The 11,378-nt window shown below is 31.2% G+C and overlaps 1 long non-coding RNA gene across 1 annotated transcript in view; it reads right to left on the reverse strand.

Annotated features, from left to right (window-relative positions):
* LOC112210107 (uncharacterized) overlaps positions 1–11,378 on the reverse strand; it is an 807,761-nt gene that overhangs the window by 518,478 nt on the left and 277,905 nt on the right. Inside the window, exon 4 of the long non-coding RNA XR_010844680.1 lies at positions 10,170–10,192. This is a non-coding gene — a long non-coding RNA (uncharacterized lncRNA). The remainder of the gene's footprint in view (positions 1–10,169; positions 10,193–11,378) is intronic.

Below are 11,378 nucleotides of genomic sequence, written 5' to 3' on the forward strand. Positions count from 1 at the left end.
AAAAAAAAAAAAAATCCTCATTGAAGGATTTTGCTTAAGCTTTCAAAATATTTTTGAGTATACCTAATCGATCGAATGAAACGTATACTGGGAAATGTAAAATAAAAATTGCAAGCCAATTCGGTCCCCGGATACACACATTAGCTTCGAAAATATACCGAAGAGGTTGGAATATTTTTAATTAGATTTCTGCTTTTTATGGTATTTTCTCTCTTGATTTTTCTTGCGGTAGATATAATTTTTGTTAAGGATTCATTAGTGAAGGTTAATTGCAGTTTTCAATAATTATCTATCATATTTCAGATAATGGAGACTATAATGATGTTGAATCGAGAAGAGAGAATTAAGGAGGAATAGAGAGGAAGGGGTATAAAAAAAATTAATTTTGTTTTCCTTAAGTGACTCTCGGGTAACTTTAGATTTATAATTGACAGGCTAAGAGCCGGTGTTGCCTTACTCACTCATTTGCCATCTGCCGATCAGATGACGTTCTTCAAGTAAAATCGTTTTAATTACTTTAAACTGCCGGAGCGTAATTATATTTAACAATTAACTAACGACTATTCGGTTTAGGGACTGAAGTATTGAGATGAAATATGATCCTGGATAAAATAATATCTGAATCCTTGCAGAAACTTTGGTTTCCATACAAAGAAATAAATCTGAAAATTCAGATTTTGTTTCAGATTTCTTTATTTTTTTAAATTTTACTTCATTATGGAATCGACTGAAATGATTAAGTACGAAGTTATTATCTTTACATTTGGTAAATTTAATACAATATCGTATTAATTACGTATTAACCTTCTATTGAAATTAATTAATATTTTGTCTCAATTTATGTACAATTGCATCAATTTTTGCCTTCTAGTTAAACGTGTTTGTTTTAGTTAAATGAGTATCTGTATATGAATTCTTATGTTCATTTTATTCATCATATGCACTTGTAATTGGGCATTCGGGAGCTAATTTTAATTTCTTTTTAAGTTTATTTTATTTAATTCACTTATTTATTTATTACATTAAGTAAATTAGTAATGTTTACTCATATTTACTTTTGTTTTATCCTTATTGCATATGTGCAAAATATTTTTATAGTACCATACAATAGTTTTTTTTTTTTTCCTACGCCAAGAAGCATTTCTGCCATTATATTTGGCTGTACGAAGTATATTCAGCTTTATTTACGTCACTCTTGCCTGAAATTAGGTCCGTCGTTGTCGTACATGTATACGTGATCGGCGGTCATCTCACCATCCACACGGAAGACTCAACCACTCCTATCCTCTTCAGGGGGTGCCGCAGATAGTCATGTCCAGTGGCCAACCTGAAGCATGCTACTACCACTGCTCTTGGTAAAGTCAATGTTGGGAGCTCCTTAGGATCTAGCAATGCCGCCCAGTTCTTTCCCCCACATTCTCCTCGACTCCTTTCCTCTACTCTTTCAGTGATAGTGCTTCGGGCCATTTCTCTCGCCATGTTCATGCAAAAAGGGAGGAGTTGCTGTGGTTGGCTAGCTTCTAACCTTGCAAGTAGATCCGCCTCCTTATTTCCATGTTTACTGGGCAGGAATCCATTGCATTATTTTCTATAGTTCTTCGGCATGCAAGAATTCCAGCGATAGCCGAATTTATAGTGCAATATGGTTTCTGGGATATTTTCGTTTAACTATATTTTTAGGATTTGTGTATTTGGTTTCTTTGTTTAATTACTTTAATAACATACGTTTATTCAAGAACTAATGCATATCATTTACTTAAATTTTTCAAAATTGTGCATCTATTTATTTTCTTTCCTTGTTTTTTAATTTGTTTTTGTTTCATTCTTACAGTATATATAACATAATATCAATAATCATGTTAAACTTTACATTATAGACGCATATTATTCGGTTTTTCGAATACTTAAACTAATAATTAAACTTCTTTTGAATAAGGTTACTATGAAAGGTAAAAAGGAAAATCTGAATACACACTACTTTTTCCGATTTACGTTGAGTAATAAAGACCAACCTCCATGGATGCCAACAAACATGTCTCTGGTATATCGGTATATCCTTTGTGTAAAAGTGGATCACAGAGCTTTACACTTTAAACAGAAGTTTACCGAGCCTTTGTCGCAATTTTGCTTTATCCTGGAAATTTTGGTATCGAAAGTCCGAAGGATCGATTGACCACATCAAGTAGGGAACCAGAAATTAATTATTAAAAAAAAAGTACACATAAGCCTTTTGTGCCACAGAAGGCCGCGTGATCCGCTTTGTGCCTATCCCCGTAGTGTACCTTAGGACGTACCTGAGTGTACCCAGCCTACCCCGCAGTTCCACAAGCAAAGGGCTACCATAGATTGTGGCAGCTAATTAGTGCGCCCCCCCCCTTGCAATGAGCCGCGCTGTCATTTCCCTTCCAGAGCCTGTACTTCCAAATATTGACCGTTATGACAGTTGGCCCTCAGGCTCGAATCGATATCTGCGGTCGCAATTAGCATTGCCACTTGAAAGGCGGTCGAATTATGTCTTGTTTAATTTGGGGCTTAATTTGTTCTCGTCTGCCGTTGATCCATTCCTCTGCAGGTAAATATATATCCACAGTAAAAGTTCTCGATGAAGCATTTTTCACTCATAATTACCAGGTTTTATGTAATACGAAAATTTAAAGATGGTATTTTGTAGGTTGTATAGTAGGGGTTTATTTTATCATATCTTGCTTTATTATTGACTTTTTTTCAAAGTATAAATATAAACAAATTTAAAATATTTTTCAGAGGCAATTAATTTTTTTTAAATATCTTTCATCATTTATTATATCTACTCATTCAACATTATTCCGATTGGCAAATTATAAAAACATGTTCTAGAGTTGAATTTTTGTTTTACATCTTCAGTCCTAGTGTCCTTTACCTTAAGGATTTACATTTCATATCCGTTTCACAACCCCTAGTCCTGTATATGTCTATATTTTATCAAAAATTCAATTTTTTTTTATTGTACTCTCCGCTGAGCGTATTTTCAGAGCACTTCATTTAAACAGTATTCCGTTGATTTAATTTACCAAAATTTATTTAATATCTTGTGGAGGAATATCGGATAGCAGGGAGCGCTGTAATAAACTTGTATTCGCGGTCGGTTTATTAAAAAAAAATAATAAAAATGAAGAAATATGATGAAATACTTTACATTACGGACATACTTGCCGGCGTGGTAACCATATAGAGGATGCTTACATTGAAGAATTTTAAGTATTCGACAATAAAGAGGAAACGAGTTCTTTTAGTGTGTATTATATAACGAGCATGCTTCTCAACATCGTCTTGTAGTATATACCTATTCTAAACCGCACTAATGATAATTTAGTATATTAATCAAATAACAGGGGAGCAGAGTAGCTTATTGGGTAAAGGGGCTGTGGTACTAACTCCAAGTATTGGGGTTCAAAACCGGCTGTGGCAGATAATTATTTTCTGTATCACAGTAGCCATGAGTTAGCCCTGTGGATTAAGAGAGCTCTATGGTGTCTTTTTAGCCACATAAAGCGGTACCCCTTATTGGGGAAAAATCTTGCTGTTGAGCCTCATGAACAAATCGCTTCCTTGCACACAATTGTGTAAGCACCAGTACTTCTTTACTAAATACTGAGCCGCAAACCTATTCATGATACAGTATGTAGAGGTACAGATTAATAGAAAAAGAATCAAATTAAAAATTGGTTCTGAAGCTCTGCTACACAATTGGAAGCTCGCAGCCACGGCCGCACAGTGCGTTTATCCCTTGTTTAAGAAAGGTGCCCTCTCACTTCTTGACTGAAATTCATTATGCCATCTAGTGGCAAAAATAAGTGGTAGGAGACCTGGGCAGCCATCTTGATCCCCAATAAAATAGAGGTATGGACCAATTTGAGTAGCCATCTTGACCTGGACAAGTCAAGAAAGAGACAGAACTCTTCAAGAAGGTCTCTTCTCATAAATCATGAGGGAGTAAATCCTTAGACTCAGGCGAGAGAGGCGGCGGCGGCAGGAGGATGAGGAAAAAGAACCAAGAGGGAACCCTTTCATCTTCATATTCACACAAGAACCAACCTTCAAAACTCAAGAATATCAAACAAGTAAAATGTAATACTTTAATCAATTAATGTAATGAAACCAAAGCTATCACTAACCAACTAACCATATTGTAACTATTTGTTCAAACCGTACAGCAAATTGTTTCAGAAAACTTATAAAGAAGAATAGAGGTATTTCATTTTAAAATCATATGATATCAGTTTATTATAAATACAGTCCACTCCATCATTAGCAGCAAATTACAAGTAGTTCTTTAATCAAACCAACCATACCAGCACATAATAATTAATTTGGGTAATATCCCCCAACTTTTACTCCGGGGAATATCCAAATTAAACATCCCTTGTAACAGACATTAGAAGCTATCCGTAGTACTGTTTGGCAACGGCTCCAGTTTCACTTAACCATTAACATTAAAGTTTCGCCGAGTTTGAACGAAAAAATACTAAAGTAATTTGTTTTGCATCTTAAGAGTCTTTCATTTCATATTAATATCCGGATCCCAAATCATCCGTATTAGGAATTTGATTGTTGCCGATATTAAGAGTAAAAAAACATCTTTAAAAAGAGTAAATATTATATGTTGCAATTTTTCCTTACTCTTTGGTGTGTTTTTCTGTATTGAGAACCAACTACTTTACTTATGCAGGCATGTAAAGCTAATGAGATCTTTAAAATAAGTTGATTTCCTTTTGTGTATGTTACCAGTGAAGGCAGTAAAAAGTGTACCAGGGTTCACAGGTTTATTTAAAGTAAATAAAATGAATAGTAAAGTAATTGAAGGACTTTCTAGAAAAAAAAAAGATTGAAGCAGTAATATTGGACGCTAGAGAAGTACGGAGTGGTAGTCTAATTCTCGAGTTTAAAGGTACGATCTTAGTAATAAAGTTTGTTGGCTAAAAATACAAAAACATCAGTTATCTAATTTTGTTTTATTAATGTTGTCAGTAACCACTGATGTGTAATTGAATATAGGAAGTGAATGCCAAAATAAAAACAACGTATGTACATGAAATTAAAAACTAATACAAATTGACCAATGCTACTGAAATTAAAAATACTCAGACTGAATGGAATGCAGTGCAGGACATTTTGACAATTTCTATATGCTCTACATACACTCAACACATGAATGTGCCAAAATCTTCTCATAACAGAATCAGAAAAGGTTTGAAAATGCCCAAGATGAAGCCTTTTGGACCCCAAATTTCGAAAGTGAAATTTATACTGTTTTAGTGGTTTTACACTGAAAAAAAATAGTCCTTATTAACTCTCAAGCAGCAACTACTAGCAGTTTTCAGGCCTCATTACTCCTTAGTTGATGCAATGCGTTGTGAGACGACCACGGAAGAACTCATTTGAGGAAAAAAAAAGGTTTCAAAAGTTTACTATGTGTGTCACTGGCTTTTAATAGCTGTGACGCGGTTAAGTGAGAAGCGCGAATCTTATGGAGATTCTTTGTTATCCAGGCAGAATGTTAATAGGAATGATTGTGTTTAAGGAGTTATTTTACTTTAAATTTAATTTTGCTTTTTATTTTATTTTTCTGTATTTTTATTTTTTTCCTCAATTTCTTAATTTGTTATCATTTAATTTATATATTTGTGAATATGGTGTAAATGAACTCTATAATCCCTATTACCATTTTCTATAAATGTAATATGACAGAATGTAGTATTTCATAAAAAAAAAAAAAGTGTGAAATTATTGTTTGAAAATACTTTCTATATTTGGGTGTATATGAGTGCTACTGTAATCTGAACGAAAAGGAATAAAAACCAATGAAAACATGTTTTTGTAAATTAAATCGGAGGGCAAGAGAAAATATAATGGAATAAAAGCATTATATTAATTTTAATAAATATTTTTAAGCAAATTTATTATCATTCTGAATTTGTACCTGTTAAAATTTCCATAATAAATGAAACTGAACAACAATTTATTTTATCTTTAATACTAAATATTCAAAAAGGTTGCTTAGTGTTTTAGGGAGTTACTAACAATTAAAACCAAATAATTATTACTTTATTAATTGTTTAGGGGGGGGAGATAACTTTAAATTATTATTTGTAATTTAATTAATTAAGAACATGAAGCTGCCACCGTCTATGTACAAATTGGCTAACCACTAGCCAGTTTAGAATCCAGAAAAAAAAAGAAAATCTAAAAAGTGATACAACGGAATAGCTGAGCTCAGGAGTGGATAATCTCATTTGTATCAAAAATAAATTCATCTTGAGTGAAAAAAATACGCACCAGCACCAAGCGGAGGAAGAAGAGGATGAAGATACAAGAAAGAAACTAGGAAAGAACTTAAATACACAGAGGACTTCAATCACGACACATATCCGTCCTTCCCACCTCCTCATCCTCCAAATTAAAATAATATTCTTATAAAAATAAGTTTCTAACATCTACCAAGCAAAATTATAACCTGTTTGGCATAACTTTATATTCAATTTATTTTTTTTTATTGTATTAGCAACCGAGCATAAGAGGTTTAATTTTTATTTTTATTGCTTAATTATTTTATTCTCCTCATCATACCGTATACATTATTTATTTTACCAGCAATAGCTCTATATAGATTATTATGATAATGTAAAGGCTTAGCGAACCCGAAGGTTCGATGGCAATACCAGCAATCGTTTCACATCTACACTAATCTACCAAATCAGTCTTAATGCAATTTTTCCATCTACGTTTTGGTCTACCCCTTGGACATATATCCGTCGGTTCGATGCATATTAACATTTTAGGAATCCGTCCGTTAGAAAATGCCACAACCTGAATTATATTTACCGAGTGATGCAGTTCTCTTAATTCGGTGTTGGGTAGCCTTCTAAATTCTCTCGTAAACTCATCCTTTCTCGGTCCAAATATATTACGTAATATTTTATTTTCAAAAACCTTAAGATGCTGTTCTTCCATTAGTGTAAGAGACCACGTTTCGAATACGTAAAGAAGAGTGGGAAGGATAATAGTTTTCTAAATTCCAACAAGCATTTCCTGCCTTTAACCTCGCTCTTATTTCCTCATCAATGTCATTTTTTTTAGTTACCGTAGTACCTAAATGTACATTAATCTTAATTATCATTAAGATTAATCTTAAATTATCATTTACCCTCATAATCTCCAATAATATGTCTAAAGACAGGGCTTATCAATATCAAACATTAATACCTACACTACTCGGTACAGGATTACCTGTCTTTATAATTAACATAACATGCTGATATATTATATAATTTGCCTCTTTCAACTCCAACCCTTCATTATCCCATTATTACCAAATCATATTCCGAGAACTGAAGATTTCATTAATTTCTCTATATGGTACCGAATTGGATCCATTAAAATCCCCAATGCTAATTATCACATAAAAGACCAACAAGTAGGCCCCAAATATTTTAATAGACTGTCTCGCTCAAAAATAAATAAATCTGTATCGGATCCCGTTGCTAAATATTGTCAGATCCCTCGCGGTGGCTGGAGAGATAACAGCAGAGACAGTACAACTATATTGGACCAAATTACCGCAGACCAACAGACCCGCAAGGGGCCGGCGGGAGGAGACCTGAATCCACAGTATGTAATTGCGTTTGTATATCGTTAGTGTTCTGTTAGTGGTGCCCCAACCGATGGTCGGCAAGCAGCCCTAAATCAGCTGAGTAAAACTTTTTCCCCATCATAAAACTCGGCAAATTTATTTCCGGCTAGTTGTTATTTAAAGGAGTATTTAAAATGAAAAAAAAATAATAATATGTAATAGTACTTCTGTTATGTGATTCTATTATTTTAAAGTGAAAATAGTGCTTTATATTTTGTGATATAAGGGAAGTTTGTAACTATAACTTTAATTTACGAGTGAATCATACCAACAACATCAACTATTTAAGCCAGCGTTACCCAAACTTTCTTCCTGAGCCGAAAAAAATCGCGACAAAAAAGTAAGAAACGTTTATAAAATTGTAATAAATATTAAAAATATATACAAAAAAAAAATGTACAAATGAAATATACCATATATAAGGATAAGCTATCCTTACTCTAGATGACCCCTATCATGATATACTAATTTAAATATTTTTTTATACTTTAAGAAAGTGCCATTTGCTTGCAGCACCCCAGGCATACAGTTCCGGAACTCCAGTCAAACACTTGTGGAACCGCACACTTTGGGAACCGCTTATCTCATCTGCAATGCAACATATACGCTGAAAATTCAATAAACATTTTTCATGAACTTATTTAATTTATTTGGTGATCTACCAAATCCAAACAACAAAACGTAAAATAGAATAATAACAAATAAATTTTGTTTCTCCTATTTCAAAAAGACTCGTTCTTGAAAATTTGCGAACTGTTTTAAATTGAATCTTAAGATGTACGACTTCTGAAATCGTGAATATCACAAAGAGTTTGAGAAGATAAACCTCCCGTTGTGGAGATATGAGAAGACAAAGCATAATACTGAACTTTAAATCGACTTTTTTATCTGTTTGTTTTTTAGTATATAATTATAATTCAACGAAGAGAAAACTTCTAGACATGAAATACGGGAGGATTATTTTCAACAACTTTCAAGATTCTGTCGTATAGCATCAATTTCTTCTCACAAAAATTAGGTAAGTCGTCATTTATAAACTTATATCGTTTCCCTTATAAATTAAATGCATTATAATAATTGAGAAAATTTCATTCAAAACTTAATATACCAACTTCTGAAAATTAAAGTATAGTTTTTTATGTTATTACAATTGTAAACAAAAAACCTATTCAGTTAAGTCCGAATTTTGCATTTTCTTCTGTCGAATAAATGTTACAGCATTTTAAAAAATCTTTAACTAATCTATACGAAATGTTTCCATAATACTTTTTTAATAACGTTTAAAATATTTTTAATACAACTTTGTAATTGATTCTCATTACATTTTGATCAGAACGCATCGGTATAATAATTTAACATACTAAATAAATTAATTAATAGATAAGTTTTAAAATAAAATTTAAGTGTATTACATATCCTTAGATAAGTAGAAACATAAATAAAAATAATTTTAATTTATATACAAACTGGCCTAACACAGTACGGCGCTGTATAGCTACATTCCTGCAATACACAGTTCTCTCCACAACCCACTCAGAATACGTATTGCTGGAGTTTATAGTCCGGATAAAAAAGGTGGTTTTCCCATCATCACCAAAGTAGTTACAAATAGGTAAAAGCCCTATTAAAGTTTCATAAACTTTAAGTCTACAGAACATTACATTATAAAAAAAAAAATTAACTCAATTTCGAATTCAGCCCCCCATAAAATGTTAATAAAAAATTCTTCAACAAAATAAAAATTGAAATTTTATTTTAATTAATAATTTTATGTCTACAGAAAAATAAATAAAGTAGGATAAAAATTTAAAATAAAAAAATTAACTTAACATTCGGCCTTGGCATCCCAAATTATGCTTATAATTTCACTTACCGGACAGAATTACTTAATTTACAAATTTGTGAAGATTAACTTAAATTCCGTCTTACTCATTTTTTAATTATTTAATAATTCAATAGTTCTGGTACGGTTGAAAAGAAGAATTTCTACGTTAACAATAATACATTGACTAGATTTTTTTTTTTGATTGATAGATTTATTTATTGATAGATATTACAATCTGCCACACAGTTGTGGGCAATAGGTAATAGTGATGAATGATCTCATATATACTAAAAAAAAAAAAAGAAAGACAACTCTCTGAAAATATATACAAACAAAAGAATAAACAATACTAGATTTTAATGCAATAAAAAAACTCAAATATATTTTTAAAAAATATAAACATATGGTTTACTTCTGAAATTAAAATAGACCGAGTAGAATAAAATTAAATTGTTTTAATTTATTCTTTTAAATGTAACTTCATGAAACTGATATACACATCTCCTATAAATCATGTTTTATTTTGACTGACTCTACAACTTATTCCAGGATATCTTGATTCCAAACAGGACGGATAAGTACGGTTCTATTTAATCTGATTGAAGGGGTGCTCTGATAATAATCATTTGACCTTTACACAACTGTAAAACAGATTATATGAATTAGGGAACTTACCTACTGGGTGCTGAGAATTCGACCTGCAGGAGAAACAAAACACATTAATTAATCACGTTTAATAAAATTGATAAAGATACTCTAAAAAAATACATTATTAAAAATATATACAAATAGTCCATTTTATATTTAGTAAAACTTTTTTTCTAATAAATTGTTAGAAAAAAAAGCAGGAAAGGCAGTTGAAATTTTTTTTAATGAATTTTATTTGAAGATATTCTGTTTAAGACAAGAGGCGGACTGATGGTGTTGGGGAGGTGATGTGGTAATCGCCAACGATCTGGAAACTTTTTCTTCTAAAAGGGGTTACTGGAAAAACGATTCCCCCATCTTCGACCCTCGGGCTAAGATTATATGGACTGCCATTCCTTCTCAATTATCTCATATCCATTTAAATCTTATTTTAGTAGCATGAAATACGAAAAATAAAATAATAAATATATTTTATAATTTGAATTTGAAAATTAAATCGATAATTAGCATTAAAAAAAACTCTGGCAAGTGCTCCTCTCCATTTTAATAAGAAGGTAGAAAGGAATATTATTAACTATTTTTCAGTGTTATGGGTAAATTTTATTATTATTATATTTTAACAAATTATATTTATCGTTTGAGGATAAAATTAAAATTTTTGATTAGAAATGAGTAGTTTCTCTACATGTCTGTATTACTCCCTTTTGATCTTACATTAAATTTGATTGAGGTATTTTTATGTAAAGCCCAATGAATAAATTTAAAAAAATTAGTTATTAGTTATTCTGTCTCATCAATTTTAAATGAAATATTTTTGTGACAGAAAATAAAAATAATTGGTGATAAAAGTACTCGTTCGGTAATTTAAACATTAAAAATGACAAAACTGCAAATGGTACGAAATTTAATTACGGCTTAAAGGATTTTTTGTCATCAATGCAATCCAGTCCACCTCTGAAATTTAATTAATTTAAAATTGGTTAACTACATAAAGTAAAATGATGAATGTAAAAAGTAATAGAATAACATACTCGTATTTTTAATTTACAATGACATTTTGTTATTATTTACAATAATATTAATCATACCATATTTGAAGACATAAAAAATTGTAAAAATGAAAATAAAATAAATACTTACTTAACAAATTATAGAAACCAAATTGGTTAATAAAACAAAATAAGTTAATAGATAACGTAAAGAAAGAATAAGCCAATTGGGATAATCATAAAAAAT

This window comes from Halyomorpha halys, unplaced genomic scaffold (genome assembly GCF_000696795.3).
Source record: "Halyomorpha halys isolate HHAL.00 unplaced genomic scaffold, Hhal_1.1 Scaffold379.1, whole genome shotgun sequence".
In the NCBI taxonomy this organism is placed as follows: Eukaryota; Metazoa; Arthropoda; class Insecta; order Hemiptera; family Pentatomidae; genus Halyomorpha; species Halyomorpha halys.